General features: G+C 35.1%; 1 long non-coding RNA gene across 4 annotated transcripts in view; it reads right to left on the minus strand.

Moving 5' to 3' along the window:
• LOC309628087 overlaps positions 1-21,433 on the minus strand; it is a 483,589-nt gene that overhangs the window by 174,413 nt on the left and 287,743 nt on the right. The window lies entirely within an intron of this gene.

Raw genomic sequence — 21,433 nt, forward strand, 5'->3', positions numbered from 1 at the left:
CAATGTCTGGAAGAAACAGAATGGCTTCTGTTTACTGACTAATATATTCCCATTAAGGACACTTTCAAGAAGTTGCTCACATCTCTTCTGCCAAAACTTAGTGCGATGAAAGATGAGAATTACTGTTCTTTTCAGGATGGCCATGTGCCAGCTTAAAATCAAGGATTCTATTATTAAGAAACAAGAGGAGAGTGGATATTGATGGCAACTCTGCCTCAAATAGGATGATCCACTTTTCTGTGTGTGGGAAGAGGCACTGTCTTCCTCACTCTAGAGATCTCCTTTAAGCTATTTTTCATAGCACTATATGAGGAGGGCAGAAACCTCAAGCTAAAGAAAATAAACACCAGACATCCATGTGAGAGAAATTTCTTGAATGCTATGCTCTGGACCCAAATAGCCTTTTTCTAGTTTGATTTCCCCTATTATTTTATTCAAGATGCCATTTCGGACCTCATCAAATTACACATGCACAAACATTACCTTATACCTCTCTGAGCCTTAATTTTGTTCAATTATTAAATAGAAATAATAACACTTTTGCCATAATTAGCTTCTTATGGATATTTTAGTAATAAAATGAAACGATGGTTGTAGAAATATTTTGTGACCGACAAAGCCCTATGCCAACATAAAGGATTAAAATTAGTATTACTTTAACGGTTGTGCCAAAGTGTTCTATTGATCTATTTCACAAAAGCTCTTGTCTGCGAGGAAGAAATCTATACGTGGTTCTGGCAGTTATCACGAAATGGATAAAGTCACCTTCTTTCTACAGTTTCCTCCGGCATCTTCAAGTAACCCAGAGGAAAAGCAGCTGAGTCATTGTTCCCAAATCAGGATGACCCCAGCACGTATGTTCTGGCCACTGGCAATGCCGCTTGTGAATCTTAACATTCACGGTCAGTGCTTATGAGCTGACAGCTGGGATTTAAAATACTTGTAGCTAAATCATAAGAGCAGCTGAGAAGCACAGGCCGTCTGCTGCAGGTGTACACTAAAACACCCTCAAATTCATCAAATCCACATTGACATCCATTAACGAAACATTTAGCAGTGCAAGTTCTCTTCAGTAGTTTTATTTGGGGTTAGCTCCAAAATGTATCCCTAAGCTTTGTGTCTTTTTCACAGGAAACACTCACTGCCCTCAGCCAAGTTCTGACAGAGTGCTGTTCACATGGCAACATACATCAGACCCCCATGGAAGCTGGTGACCTGGCACATCTTGGCTTTGCACCTCATCTGTCTGGACTAGACATTTATCGTACAGGTGCTCGCACTGCAGACAGAATTTTATCTATCTCATTACAATCCATTGCATTGACTTCATAAGCCACAAAAATAGCCGGAGTGCAAAATAAGACCTGGGCTCAAATTTCTAGGAAGCTGAAGTTTGTATTTGCAGCTTACTTTTGCTCTACTTAAGTGCACGTATCTGCTTCATGTGTCATGCTATTCTGACTGCCCTATGTCTTACGTAGTCGTGATGCTCGTGGACCATCCAAGTCCCCACTGTGCTCCATATTGGCCTAACCTTTAATGAACACTCCTAGGATACGATAAAAATTTCAATTATTTTTTATTGGGAAATAATTGAAATCATCTGCTTTGTAATAGGTCCTAAATGATCGTCCATAAGTTCTTATTTCTTAATAGAAGATGCTTTATAATTAAAGAGTGGTCTGCCAAGCCAGCTATGACATATTAATATGCATCCTTTGCCAATGGATTATGTTCAAATGGAGATTTATTGAATCCTATTACTTTCTCTTCCTCCATTTTGACAAAACATAAACAAAAATAACATACAAGTCTATGTACTTATGGCTTGAAAATCCCTGAAACATCCTCTCAAAACAAGGATTTTCCAGTAAATGTTTTGTGTAAGACATAGGTAAACCTGGGAGACCTAAGCCTACAGCCCGGCTGGAGCCCCTTGCCAGGTGTGGTTACTTAGTGCTCCCGGCAGCTACTGCAATTCAGTATCTAAATTTTTTATTTAATTTGTTTGAATTTGCATTTAGGATCTGAAATGGCATACAATAATATTTTTCCATTAAACCTAATTCTAATTGCACTCTAACCATTGAAAAATTAGTATCCAAATTGAGATGTGCTATTAGTGTAAAATAAACATCATATTTTGAAGACTTACTATGAAAAAAATTGTAAAATAATGTAAAAAAGGAAGGTGTGATAATTTAAAATTGATTATGTGTTGAAATGATAATGTTTTGGATATACTGGGTTAACCAAATATATTATTAAAATTAATGTCACCTGTTTCTTTACTTTTCCTTATTGTAGCTACTATCAAATTTAAATGTACATAGGTTACTTGCCTTATATTGTTATTGGACAGTGTTGCCGAGAGGACAAAGTCAACAAAGTTCCCTCTCCCTTGATGTCTACCTTTACTCTCAGTAATGTTTATTTAAACTCCTATCTCTCACTTCATCCAAGAGTCCTGATCCTTGCACATCTCTACATTTTCCTGACTATTCAGACACCTGCTCTCAGTAATAGTAATAACCCAAACTCTGTTACAGCAGGAAGAGATCCTGATCTCACTGGCAAAAAGAAAAAAGGGAAGTGATTGCAGAGAAGATAGACCCTCCCCATCCACCGCTCTGGCCCTGCCACAGCAATGCATTTGTATGTGCAGATGGTGAGGGGTAAAGGCAGAAAGAAAATGGTTTCTGGACATCCCAAATTTTATTTGAAGCCATTTCCCAACAAAACATCTTTATCAAATAAGGTTACGATACTGAGTTGTTTCCAGACCAAATCACATGTTTCACATACATCATAGACTTTTTATCAATTATTTAAGGGACCTGACTAAACCCTTAGTATTATTTGAATGGGACCATATATTCTGAGTTTTAAGAAAACAATTCGTAACAGTACTCTAGCAATTTTAATAAAAACAATCATATTTCAATAAGTAATAATCTTTGGAGTAATTTTGAAAAACTTTTATTACTAAATTAAGGTTAGATTTGGATTTTCTTATTAATATCAAAATTATATTTAGGAAAAGAGCACAAACATTTGGAATTAAATAGTAGTTTTCTGAGATAATGTCATATCATCGCCTAAAACAAAATAACCAAACTCATGATTTTCAAATTGTGCTCTGTGTAATCCTTTGGGTTCTCCCAAGGATGGCAAAATTGCCTCTTGTGAGAGAAGGTCACAGCAGGCGTGCATCTCCTTACTTTCAGTTTCAGCCTAATCCAGAGGAGCCCTTCTGTTACTGGAGAGGAACTCAGACAGCAGTTGAAAGTACAGGCTCTTAACTCAAATGAATTTGAGTCTCTGTCCGGGCTTTATCACTTACTGGATGTAGGATCTAAGGCAATTTCCTCACAGGAAAAACACAGATGATAACATTTACCTCACAGTGGTTTCTGAAAGTTATTTTAGACAAGAAATGTAAATGTGTGTAAAGCACTTAGCCCAGCACCAAGCAAAGATTAACCACTCAGTCTAAAATAACTATTACAGTTTATCTGTTTTATAGATTTGGGTCTTTGATAAGATTTCATGTGATTTTCAAGAATTCTAAGATGAAATTTTTATAACCACTAATGTGGACCTTCTTTATCTTTGTTTTAGAAACTATGCCTGAGGAAAAACTCCATACTTTGATAAAGTACAAAGACTTGAATGAGGTATTCTTCCAAGAATGTGGATTTTTTTTTTTCAATTAGACAACTTCTACTAAATGAGAAAACTACATTTAAAATGTGCTTTAAAACAAAATGGAATTATTTTTAGTTTTTTAAGGAACCTCCATACTGTTCTCCATAGTGGCTGTATCAATTTACATTCCCACCAACAGTGCAAGAGGGTTTCCTTTTCTCCACACCCTCTCCAGAATTTATAGTTTGTAGGTTTTTTGACGATGGCCATTCTGACTGGTGTGAGGTGATACCTCATTGTAGTTTTGATTTGCATTTCTCTAATGATTAGTGATGTTGAGCATCCTTTCATGTGTCTGTTGGCAATCTGTATATCTTCTTGACCCAGCAATCCCACTACTGGGCATATACCCTGAGAAAACCATAATTCAAAAAGATTCATGTACCACAATGTTCACTGCAGCACTATTTACAATAGCCAAGACATGGAAGCAACCTAAGTGTCCATCAACAGATGAATGGATAAAAATGTGGCACATATATACAATGGAATATTACTCAGCCATAAAAAGAAACGAAATTGAATTATTTGTAGTGAGGTGGGTGGACCTAGAGACTATCATACCGAGTGAAGTAAGTCAGAAAGAGAAAAACAAATACCGTATGCTAACACATATATATGGAATCTAAAGAAAAAAAAAAAGGTTCTGAAGAACCTAGGGGTAGGACAGGAATAAAGGCGCAGACATAGAGAATGGACTTGAGGACATGGGGAGGAGGAAGGGTAAGCTGGGACGAAGTGAGAGAGTGGCAGGGACATATATATACTACCAAATGTAAAATAGATAGCTAGTGGGAAGCAGCCGCATAGCACAGGGAGATCAGCTTGGTGCTTTGTGACCACCTAGAGGGGTGGGAGAGGGAGAGTGGGAAGGAGATGCAAGAGGGAGGGGATATGGGGATATATGTATATGTATAGCTGATTCACTTTGTTATAAAGCAGAAACTAACACACCATTGTAAAGCAGTTATACTCTAATAAAGGTGTTAAAAAAATGGAATTAGAAAAAAAAAAGACATATGCACTGGAAAGAACTTTGCACTCTGCTGAAGATCAAATCTCTTGCAGTAATAAATATATGCCAATTCATAAACAGAATTCTCAATTTAACATTTTCAAAGATGATGTTAAGGTCAAGAATTTCACATCTATGGTAACACATATAGAAGGGCATTATCAATACAAGCCACATTTATAAAGGCATATAAAGAATGGCCACATAAATATCCATATAAAGCTTACACATTTGCCAGTGCTCAATAAAAGCTTTTAGAATCACATCCAAAAGTGCTGCATAAGTGTGATAAGAACTGATCTTTCTACAGGCCATGTAGTAGGAGTGTTTGTTCACATTTATTGTGAGACCACAACCTATCCCACCAACCCTAACTAATACTATTAGCCAAGTTATGAGCTGAACAGAGCCTCTCTTTCTTTTACTACCTCATCTGTGGTTTGGGTCTCAAAATAGATAACAAAATTATAAATATCGATAATATCACATTTTAATTCACACATTTATCAGCCTTTCTTCCTGTGGATTTCTGCTGAAAGTCATCTGAGATTTCTAAAGGCAACTTGAGAAAGTCATCTGAGATTTCTAAAGGCAACTTGAGAAAACAGAAGTTTCCTTCATTTATCTACTTTCTGCAAAAATCGGTTTCTTTTTATTCCCAGATCATTATCTCATCACTCAATCCTTATTTCTATCCTAATATTTGAAAATGCTGCAATTCTCACCTGAATACCCCTTTTAATTTTCTTCCATTTATTAAAACTTCCTCATTCTTCAAGATCTCAACTTCTTCAAGACATCTAAAATCTTCCATGACCTATAAAGGCTTCTTTGATGACTGTAGCTAATCCTCTTCTCTCACTTCTTTCTGTGAATTTTTCTCACAATTTGAGGCAATGCTACTAGTTTAGCCCTTAATTGTTTTCTCCTTATTTTGTGCATATTCATTTTGCCTCCCAACTGGGTTGCAGGTTTCTTAAGGGCACCACTATAAACATATCCTAAATATAGGATAAATGCTTCCCAATTGATTTCTCAGCAAAGGCTTCAAACCAGTCATTAATTTAAGGAGCAGATTTGGCACCAGCAAAAGGCTCTTGTGCTAATACACTAAGTAGATGTTAAACCATTGTGGTATGCTACAAGGCCTATTTCAAAATCTAAATGAAAACACTTAGTCGAAAAGAGACACATACCCTAATGTTTGTAGCAGCACTATTTACAATAGCCAAGACATGGAAGCAACCATGAACAGATGATTAGATTAAGATGATGTGGTATATATAGACAATAGAATATTACTCAGCCGTCAAAAAGAAACACTGCTGTTTGCAGCAATGTGGGTGGACCTAGACAGTATTATGCTTAGTGAAATAAGTCAGAGAAAGACAAATACTGTATGATAGCACTTATATGTGGAATCTAAAAAATAATGCAAATGAATGTATATGCAAAACAGAAACAGACTCAGATACAGAAAATAAACTTATGGTTACCAAGGGGGGAGGGAAGTGGGGAGGGACAAATTAGGGGTATGGGATGAACAGATATTAACTACTATATATAAAATAGATAAGTAACAAGAATATACTGTATAGCACAGGGAGTTATACCTATTATCTTGTAATAATCTCTAATGGATTATAATCTGCAAACATACTGAATCACTATGCTGTATACCTGAAACTAACACAATATTGTAAATTAACTATACTTCAATTTAAAAAAAATCTTAGCATACTCAGACATAAACACAACTAAAAACAGAGGTTTATAATCATAAAGTAGTTTTCCAAGGTCAAGAAGGCAACAGGTGGTGACACTGAAACTAAAGAAATTTCATTTTATTATAATAGCATAGTCTCACAATTCCAAAATGCCATTCCAGATAAAGCTTATTACTAAAATAGATAGAGCTCAAAATACTTTAGGTGAATAAAATTATTTTGAGAACAGAAGGAAGGCGTTATATTTTGGAATTATGGGATAGCTAATTTAAGCACATCAAGCTTGTACTCTCCAGTTTGTCTGTGTCTATTTATGTTTCTCTTCTCTTATGCCTGCCTAACTCTTTGTGTGTGTGTGTGTGTGTGTGTGTGTGTGTGTGTGTGTATGTAGAGGTAAGGGTAGGAAATCCCTATCGTTGTTGCTAAGTAGGTAATTGCCCCTTTTATTAAAAACAACATGATATGTTTCCATTTTTCTATATCTTTTCTCATTTACCCAAAACAATGTAGTCTTCCTTTAACTTGCAAATTATATTTTATTTTTTCTTAAGTGAGATGCGTTTACAACATCTCTCTCACGTGTTTTGTAACTTATTTTCTGGAAACTTCACTATATTTATTATTCAAAAAGTTTTTTCAAGTCTGAATCATTTAAAATCTAATCTCTGCTACTGGTTGGATTTTGCACTGTAAACACAATAAAAGAAATGCCATATTATAAAGAAGCAGTCTTGTAAGAAAAAAAATTAACTTAGAAGTCTAGTTCAAGGCCTTCATTTTTTGAGTGAAGTAACTGAGGGTTATGATTTTCCCAAGTAAAAGTGCTTTATCCATAACAAAAATATTACTATTAAATAATTGTGGTAGCTGCTACCCCAATTTCATGACAATACCAAACTATGAGGTTTATTTTGTTCTGGATAGAAGAACAAACAGGTAATTTTCTTGGAAGAGAAAAAATATATACATCCAGAGAGAGATATTTAGTTATATACCATGACCAAGCTTTTATATCATTTAAGATTCTTACTCATTCTCTTTATATTAATCCAAATTTGGCCATTGTGGATAATTTTAAGTCTTTTAATAAAAGTTTTAAATGAAAATCACTATAACTTGAACTTTATAGAATTAGAAAATGTGATTTGTGTCCCTTTTGAAAAAGAAAGAAAAGGATTTTATTAGGTTGGTCAGGTTTGAAAGTCATATTTCTTCCCCATCATCTCTAAAGCTGGCCTGCCATTGTTTTGTTCAGGAAGAGCAGCAAGTATAGGATTCTTCCTATGGAAGTTTATTATTGCCTCATGCCAGACAAGTCTTGAGCTCCAATGGCCATGTACCACGGCCCCTGTTGCATTCTCCCATAGCTCTCATTTTATATTAATTACTATTTTAACTACAAAAGTAATAAAAGTCACAACAAGTTTAGAAAACAGAGAGGAAAAACACTCATGCTTCCACTTGAACACTTTTCTTCCATTTTCTCAACCAGCCTTGTTTCATCCACTTATTTTGCATACTTGTAAAAATAAAGCATATATTAGTTATGACCTATATTTTTGTATCTGATAATTGCAAGAAGGAACTGATATGGGATGCACAGCAGTTATTTTTGAACACCTCAATTTTCCCTAATAATGGGCTGACCTTTAGTAAATGTAGCATCTATTTGTATGTCTAAGAGTGTAACAACCTGTCCATTCTATAAGAAACAGACCAGTTACATATTATTCTTTCTTTCCCTCTCTGCCTCATCACCACTATGAAAACTTTAATTCCCTTTGCAAGCTTTAGAAAGAAACTGTCTAATCTTTAGGACTGAGACCTAAAAATCTAGGACATGAATGAGATAATATTTTACTGGGTACAAACATATTTGAACACACAGTGGGCTTTCTGAAAGCTGCAACATTTGGTACAGATTGTTCTGCTATGCTTGCTCAGAAAAACAGTGTTAACCCTTGTAAACAGGAGATTACAGTGGAAATGTCAAACAAGTCCATTGTTCTCTTTTCTTCATTTGAACATTTTTGTTATTTTACTGACATCAACAGAGCCATACAGAAACACTCCAGTTCTAAAAAGCCAACAGAAAATAACATGTAACAAAAGAATGATGCACTTAGGCAATAGCAGATTTAATGGAAAAAAAATTTGGTCTGTATTTATTTTACATAAGAACATATCTTCTCACAACTAAGTTTTGTGAATAGGCTATAAATGGAACACAATGTTTTAGCTTTTATGTTTGATCCATAATTACCTCCATTCTATCATCTCCCTATTGCAAACAAGATTGTTATCAACTTTTGATTAGCATTCCTTGTATTCCTATATTTTATTAGTAATTCATTCAACAAATATTAATTGAATGCCATCTATGTGCCAGGCACCTTTTAGGTGGTTGGAACACAATGGTGAACATAGATCCCTGCATTTGTAAAGCTCTCTTTCAACTGAGGAAAGGTAGACAATAAACAATAAATCCAATAAACATGGATACTAGAAGGAGCTGAGCACTATGGAAAAGCAAGTAGAACAGAGTAAGGGGGATCAGGAATGCTTTGGTGAGGATGGTTTACAGTATTAAATAGGTTGAGATGGGTGCTCCTAGGCAGAAAGAGCAGTCAAAACAAAGGCTCTAAAGCAGAAGTGTCTGAGCTATTAGGAAAAAATAAGCAGAGTGAAGGAAAGAGTAATAAGAGACAAAGTCAGGGAGGTTAGGGAGGGCTTCCATGTAGGGGCTTATAGACCACAGTAAGGAGTCTGCTGATACTCTCAGAGAACGGGAATCCATCTGGAATTGCCAGCTTTAGCAAATAAAAAGACAGACACCCATTTATATCAATTTCAGATAAATAATGAATATTTATTTTAGTATAAGCATGTTCTATGCAATATTTGAGACACACTTATACTAAAAAAATTATCTGAATAATTTTATTACAAGTATGCTACATCCAATATTTGGGACATACTCATTTCTAAATGTGTTGTTTATCTGAAACTCCAAATGAACTGGATGTTCTGTATTTTCTCTGGCAACCCTAAACCATGGGCAGCTTTAACCAAAGAAGTGGCATAACCTGACTTATTTAAAATGATCACTCTGCCTAGACAATTATTTTAAATAATCTACTTTTATAATGACATTTAAAATGATCACTGCTGCCTAGAGAATGGACTGAAGTGGGGCAAGGGCAGAAACAGGGAGACATGCGGGGTAGCTTTTGTGTGGTCCATGTGAGAGATCATGGTGCCTGGAACCAGGATGATAGATAGCAGGAGACAGAAAGGGTGAGAAAAGGTAGGGTTAGAAAAGAAAAAGAAAAAAGCAAGACATTTTATTTGCTTATTGTTATGTATTGTTATATATGTAAACATATATAGCTGATATGTATGTCTGATCAATTTAAACAAATTGGTTATATGACCAATTATTTTGAAATTGAAAAAGAAAAAAGAATGTCTTCACTGCAGATCTGAATAAGAAAGTGGAAAGGAGGACTCTAGAAATCAAAACACCTGAGTCATCTGTCACTTGTATGTATTTGACTTAAGATATATCACAACTTCTCAGAGAGCCAGTTTTCTCTTTCAGAAATGTGAATATAAATTTCCTCCTTCTTTACCTCACCAGATTATTGTGAAGGCCAGATAAGCCTGGATACCTTTGATTGTCTGTAATGTGTCATGTAAGTACTAGTTGCTATAAATATTGAGGTTACAAGTAAATCATATGGATAAAACTATGCAAGTGGGGAAACAAAGTATTCAATAAGCTGAAAAATGCCCTATTTCTCATTCAAGGAAAAGGAACTAAAAAACCTTTTCTTCTAGGTAACAAATCAAAAGTACCAAAAATCCATAATGGTCTTTGGAAAATCATGTACATGTCTCAATTTTACCTTTCTTCTTGCCACTTCATCTTTCTTCTTGCCACTTCAGCAAGGAGACAGCATGTATTAGCACACATTCTTTTCAGCGTAACGAGGTTTTCCATGGGAAGAGGAAAAGTAAACTTGATAAACACTCAGTTGCTCTTTGTCTCAGAAAATTATTTAGGAATCACAGTGAAATAGAGTCAAGGTGATTAATGAGAAAAGAATTAAAGATTCTACTGTAGCCCCAAAAGAGTAGACTTGCCAGTGTTGGAATCAGTATGTGAAATGAAGTGAGGAACTGGAAAAGAAACATGGCCAGTATTCAGCTATTGATCCATCCATCCATTCATTTAATAATAACTTCTTGAGCACTCATGTATAAAAGTCTATGGCATATTCAAAACTAAATAAAATGGAACCACTATTCTCAAAAGAAATGTACACCAATAACCAAAATATTAGCTAGAATGTGAGAAATATAGATAACAGAGGGAAGAATGGGCATTGCAAGAGTTGGTCAGAAAGGATATAGATATGGCAGTGGTTGTCAGGTGGTAGACTATCAGGTGGAATAAAGGTATAGATCACCGTGGTTACAATGTAGGGCAAATGGAAGGAATGGAGAAAGTTAAGGTGTTTAAGATAGGTTAATCCAACAATATGGAAAATATCAAGGGTCAGATGAAGGCACATGGTGTTATTATGTTGGCAGAAGTAAACTACTGAAGGCTTTTGACAGCACTACTAGAATCAAGATTAAGAAAAATCAACCTGGCAGTATGTATAGAAAGGACTGAATGCAGGGAGACAAACTAGAAAACTATTATGATTGTCCAGTGGAAAGATGGCAATAGAATGAAGAGGATTATTTGTGAGGCAGGTACCAGTTAGGATTAGAATTAAATGAGTGGAACAGGCAATCTAAAATATGGGTGGTTTACCCATGATAGAAGTTCATCTGTCGCTCATTTAAAAGAACATTTGTAACACCCAAGAACTAATACAGTAACTTCAAGGAGCCTTCAGAGGACCCTAACTTTCCACACTATTGTTCTTTTTTTTTGGATTTTTTAAAGTTAATTTTTACTGGAATATAGTTGCTTTACAAGGTTGTGTTAGTTTCTACTGTACAACAAAGTGAATCAGCTATACATATACATATATCCCCTCTTTTTTGGATTTCCTTCCCATTTAGATCACTGCAGAGCACTGAGTAGAGTTCCCTGTGCTATACAGTAGGTATCCATACATCCATACTATCATTCTTCTATGGCTCCTATCTTCATGTTCCCCAAAATGGTGACTGGATCTCCATCATAACATCCTCATTGTAGGCCTGGATAAGAAAGCAGAAGTACAAAAAAGGATGTCCTCTTCTCTGAGTCAGCTCCCTTTAAGCAACCTTCATGGAAGGCACCCCAAATTTTCGGTGACATCTCCTCAGGTGTGAACTTGGCTATGTGACTACCCTTAGCTACAGAGAAAGGTGGGAAATATAGTCCAGTTAATGCAGGCAGAAACTAAAATTGGGGTTTTTAATGTGTATCAGGTTATGTAATTAGTCATTTATGCCACAAACTGAGACATAAAGGATTTGATGGCCACTTTAATAGAGAAGAAGGCTGTAACTGTAAGAGAGATATTAAATACTTAGGAAGCTAAGGTTGAAAAAGATAGAAAAGGAATTGGATGAGGTTGAGATATCCACAAGCATAAAAATCATGTTCTCTGTTGCAGATATTTTAAAACACTGGAATGTATCATATTTTCATAATAACTTTAAAAGATCTGGTATAATTAATCTCAAGTTTGTTTATTTGTTTGTTTATTGGAAAGTTGTTACCTGTCTAGTTAATTATTTTGGAGGGCTGGCTTTTCTAGCACAACTATACAAGTCAAAGTTGTTATGCTACTGCAAACGCATTTTTACCATCATTTTTGTTTTCCTAACAATACCCTGTTTGAAAACTCTTGGGAAACTGATGAATTTTACTTTAACCTGATTGCACAATATTGCAATTACAATCAAAGTTCAATGGAGATATTAAATTCTTTCATCCATTTATTCAACAAATATTTATGAGCACCTATCATATGACAGGCATTGTTCTAAGTGCTGAAGATAAGGCAGTGAGTAAAACAGACAAGGTATTTTCCCTTAAAAGCTTACATTTTAGAAGGAGTATGGTAGATACTGGGAGGTCAGACAAACAGCATATATATATTTGAGACAAAGATTGATGGGGGTAGAGGGGAGATGAGCCATGTATACAGCTGGGCAAAAAGCCCTGCGAGGAGAGGCAAAAGCAGGTGTAAGGTAAAAAGACATGGGGGAGGAGAAATGGTAGCAGGACTGAAATCATATAGTGATTTGTAACACATGGAAAGGACCTTATTTTAAAATATTTTTTAAATCAAAATGGTTTGAAGAGTTTATCAGTTTGCAGATAGTGACTTTTTCTTAAGAAAGAAATCAACTCTTTTAAACTGCACTTGCTTGAAAAAATGCTATAACTCTTCCATTTGCTTGCTTTTGTTTTGTATTAATTTTGAATAGAGTTGACCTAAAGCACCAAATATCAGAACTAAATCTAAAGTATGTGAATCTGTAATTCTTTGAGTGTGCATTGTCTAACACTTCTCTCCCTACAGGCCAAACTGTGACTTCTGTGATCTTCCCAGAGCTATTTTCTTCTGATATGGAGCACACAAGTTAAAGTCCTAAACCCATGATAGGTCTCCATGGTTACAAGAGGACAAGCTGCCTCTCTGTGCCCAGAAGAGCTGGAATTGTTTTCACATGAAAATGAATATCACCCAGGCCGCATTTTCAGAATGACATACACAATAGCGAGTGGCACGTTTTTATTCCAATATAAACAGAATGCATTTAAATCACATTAAGGAAGAGATAAAGAGCATTAATGCAGGCACTTAATATTCTAGCCTACACATGCTCAAGAACACGAGCCCAAGAGGTCAACTCTGCAATTATAAATTCACTCAACACTACACTCAGAGTGGAAATCTCTTTCTAGAATTAGAAAAAGAAGCAAGATTAAATCAACCAATAATTGATAGGTCACAATACCTATTTTCCTGGGGGGAAAAGTATATATGTGTGTGTGTGTGTGTGTGTGTGTGTGTGTGTGTGTATATATATATATATATATATATATATATATATATATATATATATTTATATATATATATATTTATATATATATATATATAAATATATATATATATAAATAAACAAATGGTAATTTGTGTACTGTTCATGTTTGGATTCTATTCCTTAAGTATACCTATGAATTCTCCAAGTTAAGTAAGAAATTCTACATGTATCCACTTTAAATGAATTTCTTTCTTTTTCAGTATTCTTATGATCAAATAATAATGCCTTAACTCAGAAGTTTCTCTTACATTACCCGAAAAGCTTACACTAAAATAATTTTGTCAATTTTGAGTGTAGATATAATTTTTTGAAACCCTTCACATTCCATATAGTTTGTAATGGAGCTGTTTCATTGATGCTCAGCCTAAGGATAGGCATCTGTCTCTTTGCAGACTGTGACCTATAGGAGCAAGAAAGACCATAGAGCTAGGCCTGACCAACAGGTGTTTCTATGTATAAGGAAAAAGAAACCAAATAAGACGACAGGACAATACATTGAACAATGAATGAATTACAGAAGTATGAAATTAAAGAAAAAAATTAAAATTGAAGGAACAGTGGGTTTGGCTTCCATTTTATAGTCTTAAAAAAGACACTGTGGTCATGGATGTAAGATGGTAATCAGCCAGGCTGCAAATACAACAGATCCTTAAAAAGTAAACAATTCCAACCAGGTAGGGTTTATCCCAGGTTTAAAAGGCTGGTTCAATACCTTAAAATTAATTAATATAATCTACCACATATGCTCACACATATATATGGAATCTAAAAAAAGAAAGGAAAAAAAAAAGGTCAGAAGAACCTAGGGGCAAGACGGGAATAAAGATGCAGACCTACTAGAGAATGGACTTGAGGATACAGGGAGGGGGAAGGGTAAGCTGGGACAAAGTGAGAGAGTGGCATGGACATATATACACTACCAAATGTAAAATAGATAGCTAGTGGGAAGCAGCCACATAGCACATGGAGATCAGCTCGGTGCTTTGTGACCACCTAGAGGGGTGGGATAGGGAGGGTGGGAGGGAGGGAGATCCAAGAGGGAAGAGATATGGGGACATATGTATATGTATAACTGATTCACTCTGTTATAAAGCAGAAATTAACACACCATTGTAAAGCAATTATACTCTAATAAAGATGTTAAAAGAAAAAAAAGACTTAAAAAATAAAAATGAAATGACCATATCAATAAATGCAGAAACAGCATTTGACATAATAAAACCTCTCAGGAAACAGAAATAGAGGAGAACTTCCTCAACTTGATACAAGAAACCTACAGCTAACCTCATCCTAAACGGTGGGAAATCAGAAGCTTTCCCATTAAGATCAGGTACCAGGCAAGGATGTCCCATCCTACCCCTCCTTCTTAACATCTTGTTGTTAAGTACTTACTAATGCAATAGGCAAGAAAATAAAATTCTCTAGATTAGAAAGGAAGTCATAAAACTATCTTCGTTTGCAGATAACATGAAGGTCCATATAGAATATCCAAAAGAATTGACACACACACAAAAAAACCCTGGAACTAATAAACAGTTATAGCAAGCAGGATAAAAGCTTAATATACAAACATCAGTCATTTTTATATATACTAACAATGAAGAAGTGGAATTTGAAATTAAAAACACAGTATCATTTACATTAGCATCCCTCAAAAATGAAATACGTATAAATCTAACAAGATATACACAAGACCTATATGAGGAAAACTACAAAACTCTAATGAACAAAATCAATGAAGAACTAAATAAATGGAGAAATATTCCATGTTCACAGATAGAAAGACTCAATACTGTCAAGATGTCAGTTGTTCCCAACTTGATCTATAGATTCAATGCAATCTGAATCAAAATTCCAGCATAGTTATTTTTGAATATTGACAAAATTGTCTACAGTTTACATGGAGAAGCAAAAGAACCAGAATAGGTAACACAATATTGAAGGAAAAGATCAAAGTGGGGAAACGACACTACCCAACTTGAAGACTTACTGTAAAGCTACAGTTATCAAGATAGTATGGTATTGGTGAACAAATAGACAAACAGAACAATGGAACAGAATAGAGAGCCCAGAAATACACACCCATAAATATAATCAACTGATCTTTAACAAATGAGCAAAGGCAATACAATGGAGCAAAGACAGTCTCTCCAACAATGGTGCTGGAACAACTGGACTTTCACATGCAAAAAAAAATGAATCTAGACACAGACATTATACTCTTCACAAATATTAACTTAAAATGGATCACAGACCTACATAGAAAATGAAAAACTATAAAACTCCTAGAAGATAACATGGGGAAAACCCTAGATAACCTTGGGTATGGTGATGCCCTTTTAGATACAACACCAAAAATATGATCCATTAAAGAATTAAATGAAATGCTAGATCCTATTAAAATTAAAAACTTTTCTGTGAAAGATAATATCAAGAGATTAGAAGATAATCCACAGACTAGGAGAAAATATTTGCAAAAGACACGTCTGATAAAGGACTGTTATCCAAAATATACAAAGAACTATCAAAACTCAATAATAAGAAAACCAGATTAAACAATGGGGCTTAACAGACACCACACCAAAGAAGATATACAGGTGGCAAATAGGACATTAAATAATATGCTCTACATCATATGTCATCAGGGAAATGTAAATTAAAACGAGATACAACTGCACACCTATTAAGATGGCCAAAATCTGGAACACTGACAACACTAAATGTTGGTAAATATGTGGAAGGACAGGAGCTCTCATACTTTGCTTGTGGGAATGCAAAATGTTACAGCTACTTAGGAAGACACTGTAGCTTTTATTTACAAAACTAAATATATTCTTGTCATATGATCCAGGAATTGTGTTCCTTGATATTTACCCAAAGAAGCTGAAAGCTTATATCCACACAAAAACCTACACACACATGTTTATAGATACTATATTCACAATTGCCAAATTTGGAAGTAACCAAGGTGTTCTTGAGTAGGTGAGTGGATAAATAAACTGTGGTACATGCAGACAATGGAATATTATTTAGTGCTAAACATAAAAGAGCTATTAAGCCATAAAAAGACATGGAGGAATCTTAAATGGTTATTACTAAATGAAAGAAGCCAGTCTCTAAAGTCTACAAACTGTATGATTCCAATGAAGTGATATTCTGGAAATGGCAAAACTATGGAGACAATAAAAAGATTAGTGACAGCAAAGGGTGAGAGAAGGCAGAGAAATGAATTGGCAGAGCACAGAGGATATTTAGGGCAGTGAAAATTCTCTATATGTTATTATAGTGAATATATGTCATTATACTTTTTCCAAATCCATAGAATGTACAACACCATGAACAAACCCTTAGGTAAACTATGAACTTTGGGTGATTATGATGTGTCAATGTAGGTTCATCCTTGGTAGAACATGTACCATTCGGGTGAATGTTCTTAATAACAGGGGAGGCTATGCATATGGGGGGTGGGGTTTATACAGAAAATCTTTGCACCTGCCTCTAAATTTTGTTGTAAACCTAAAACTGCTCTTACAAAGTAAAGCCTTACAAAAACCCTATAGTTAAATGGCATATGTAAAACCTACTTTATGTAAATGGATTAAACACTAGAATTAAAAAGCAAAGGATAGCGCTTCCCTGGTGGCGCAGCGGTTGAGAATCTGCCTGCCAATGCTGGGGACACGGGTTCGAGCCCTGGTCTGGGAAGATCCCACATGCCGCGGAGCAACTAGCCCTGTGAGCCACAACTACTGAGCCTGCGCATCTGGAGCTTGTGCTCCGCAACAAGAGAGGCCGTGACAGTGAGAGGCCTGCGCACTGCGATGAAGAGTGGCCCCCGCTTGCCGCAACTAGAGAAAGCTCTCACACAGAAACGAAGACCCAACACAGCCAAAAAAAAAAAAAAAAAAAAAAGCAAAGGATAGCTCAATGTATTTTAAAATTTACTCAACTATATATTGTCTATGATACATACTTTAGATTCACAACACAAATAATTTGAGAGTAAAAGGACAGAAAATCACATACCATGCAAACAGTAACCAAAGAGAGCTGATGAGCCTACAATGATATCAGACAAATAGACTTAAGACCAAAATTGTTATCAGAGAAAAGGAAGAATATTTCATAATGATAAAAGTTCAATCTGCCAAGAGGACATAACAATTATAAACATATATGTATATATGTATATACACACACACCTATGAATAGAGCTCCAAAATATATAAAGCAAAAATAGAATTGAAGAGAGAAGTAAATCATTCAACAATAATAGTTGGAGACTACAATATACTGTTTTCAATAAGGATAAATTAACTAGGCAGAAGACCAGCAAGGAAATAGAAGACTTAACAGGAAATCCAACTAAACCTAATAGACATCTATAGAACCTTCCACTCAACAATAAAAAAATACAAATTAGTCTCAATTACACATGGAACAGTCTCCAGGATAAGCCACATTTTAGGACATAAGTCTCCATAAATTTAAAAGGATGTAAATCATGTAAAGTATATTCTCCAGCCAAATTAGAAATAATAAGAGGGAAATTTGGTAAATACACAAATATGTAGAAATTGAATACTTTCCTTAATAACTAATGGGTCAAGTAAGAAATCATAAGGGAAATTATAGAATATTTTGAGATGAATGAAAACAAACAATAAAACACATACCAAAATGTATGGGATGCAGCTAAAGCAGTGCTCAGGGGGGAATTTATAGCCAAAAATGCCTATATTTAAAGATGTATGAAAATATTACAGCAATATCCTACCCTATCCCCTTAAGAAAGAAGAGAAAATTCAACCCAAAGAAAGCAAATATAAAGATATAATGAATATTATAGTGAACACAAATGAAATAGAAAATACAACAGAGATAAACAATGAAACCAAAAGTTGGTTTATAAAAAGAGCAACAAAATTTACTAACCTTTAGCTAGTCTGACCAAGAAAAAACAAAGACCCAAATTACTGAAGGCAAAAATAAAAACAGGATGTCACTAAAATCTTACAGAAATAAAAAGGCTTAGAAGCAGTACTATGAAAGACTGCATGCCAACAAATTAGATAACATAGATGAAATGCATATGTTCTTGGAAATACACAAACTACTGTAATTTCACTCAAGAAGAATAGAAAATTTAATAATTTTATAAAAGTAGATAAACTGAACAATAAAAAAACTACCCACAAACAAAAGTCCAAGATCAAATAGCTTCTCTGTTGAATTCTACCAAATATTTAAGGAATTAATACCAATCCTTCATAACTCCCCCTCAAAAAAATTTGAAAAGGTGTGAACACTACCCAACTCATTCTATAAAACTGCTATTACCAAAACTAGACAAACACATGACAATAAATGAAAACTTCAGACCAATATCCACTACAAATAAAAATGCAAAAATTCTCAACAAAATACTAGCAAACTGTTGTTGGTAGAATATTGGCTCCCTTAAGAGATTCTAAACCCTGGGATCTGTAAATATGACAAAGAAGAATTAAGTTAGCAGTGAATTATGGTTGTTAATCAGTTGAAGTTAAAATAGGGAGATAATCCTGAATTACCCAAGGGGGTCCAATGTGATCACAAAGGTCCTTAAAAGTGGAAGAGGAAGAAAAAGGCAGATGAGACAGTCAGAGAGATATCTGAAGATGCTACACTGCTAGCTTTGAAGATGAAGGAAGGTTCCATGGGCTAAGGAATGCAGGCAGCCTCTAAAAGCTGGAAGGCAAGGATACAAATCTCTCCTCCCACCAGAGCTTCTGGAGGGAATGCAGCATTTTAGCCTGGTAAGACCCATTTTGTACTTCAAGCTTTCAAAAATGAAATACAGTAAATTTGTTTTGTTTTAAGACATGTTTGTGGTAATTTGTTAGAGCAGCAGTAGGAAACTATTTACAGCAACTAACTTTAGCACCATATAAAAAGAATATATACCATGACCTAGTGGAACTTATCCCAGGAAGCCAAGGTTGTTAGAACATAAAAAATTCAGTCAAAGCAATATACCATATTAAGAGAATAAAGAACAAAAAACAATTATCTCAGTAAAAAACAAAAAAGCATTTGACAAAATCTAACACCCTTTCATGACAAAAACACTAAAAATCTAGGAATAGAAAGGAACTTCCTCAATTTGATAAAGGGTAATTAGAAAAACCTCACAGATTACATCTTAATTAACAATAAAAAAAGTCTTTCCCCTAAGATCAGGAACAATACAAAGATACCTCTTTTCACTACTTCTATTCAATACTGTATCAATATTGTATTGAAGGTTCTACCAAGGGCAATTATACAAGAAAAACAAAAGACATCCAGATTGGAGACAAGAAACTATCTCTATTTGCTGATGACATGATCTTCCATATGCAGAAAATCCTAAAGAATCCATAATAAAATGAATACGGTTAAAATAAAAGTTCTGAAAAATTAGAAAGTACAAGATTATACAACAGCAATGAACAATCTGAAAAGAAAATTTAAAACACAAGTCTAGGGACTTCCCTGGTGGTCCAGTGGTTAAGACTCCGCCCCCAATGCAGGGGGCAAGGGTTCGATCCCTAGTCAGGGAACTAAGATCCCACATGCTGCATGGCATGGCCAAAATAATAATAATAATAATAAAATAAAATAAACTTGCACACACACACACAAAATCACTCTGAGATTAAAAAAAAAAACACAAGTCTATTTAAAAGCAGCATCAAAAATAAAATATTTCAGAATAAATATAACCAAAAAAATGCAAAACTGGTACACTAAAAATATCATTAAAATACATTAAAGACCTAAGTAAATGAAAAGACATCCGCTGTTCATGGATTGGAAGATTTAATATTAATAAAGCAATTATTCCCAAATTGATGTACAGATGAAATACAATCTCTATTAAAATCCTAGCTGCCTTTTATATTGCAAATATTGACAAATGATCCTATATTCATAGGAAATTCAAGAAACCCATAATAGTTAAAACAAGCTCAAAAAGAACAAACTTAGTGAAATCACATTTTTCTATTTCAAAATACTACAAAACTACAGTAATCACAACTGTGTTGTACATAAGGATAGATCTATAAATCAATGGAATAGAACTGAGAGTCCATAAATAAACCCATACAGTTATCAGTAATTAATTTTACAAGGATGCAAAAACAACTCAATGGGGAAAGGATAGTCTTTTCAACAAATGGTTCTGGGAAAATACCAAAAACCTACATGAAAGAGCTAAAATTTTAAAACTCTTAGAAGAAAACTACATAATATGTTTAAGCCCTGGGCAATGTTTCTCAGATATGACAGTTAAGCATAAGCAACCAAAGAAAGTATATATAAGTTGGACTTTACCAAAAATTTTTCAATTGTGCTTCAAAAGATACTGTAAGTAAAAAAAAGATGTCAGCATCATGGAGAAATTAGATGTTCCCTTTGTCTCCCCTTCAATCTATCATACAATCAGTAAAACACCCATAACTCAACAAAGGTACCTCTGCTCAGCACACCAGGATGTTAAATAATTCCACACATCTAAAGGTGGGTGGATTGGAATGCAGAGAGGAGGTGAAATGGGGGGAACAGTGAAGGTGGTACCTGTGACCCTGGAGCCACAGCCAAGGTGGCTAAACCTGCATGTGGCATCAGAGGAGGCAGCACACATGATTCTTGCCTCTGGGCCACAGAAGCCCCCATGCACAGGAAACGGGCAGCAATAGTAGTGGGACCTGCAACCCATCCTTCCAGTTGCAGAAATACCCATGACTCTGGCCCCCCACCCCCTACCCTCAGTGGTGGTGCCCACAAACCTGACAGTCTTGGACACAGCAGAGGCACACACAACCCCAGCTTCCCCCAACCCTCATCTTCCCTCTGTGGCAGTGGAGCCTGCAACTCAGGAGGCCTGGGATGTGGC

The sequence above is a fragment of the Balaenoptera borealis genome, assembly GCF_965194805.1.
Source record: "Balaenoptera borealis genome assembly, chromosome: 4".
Lineage (NCBI taxonomy): Eukaryota > Metazoa > Chordata > Mammalia > Artiodactyla > Balaenopteridae > Balaenoptera > Balaenoptera borealis.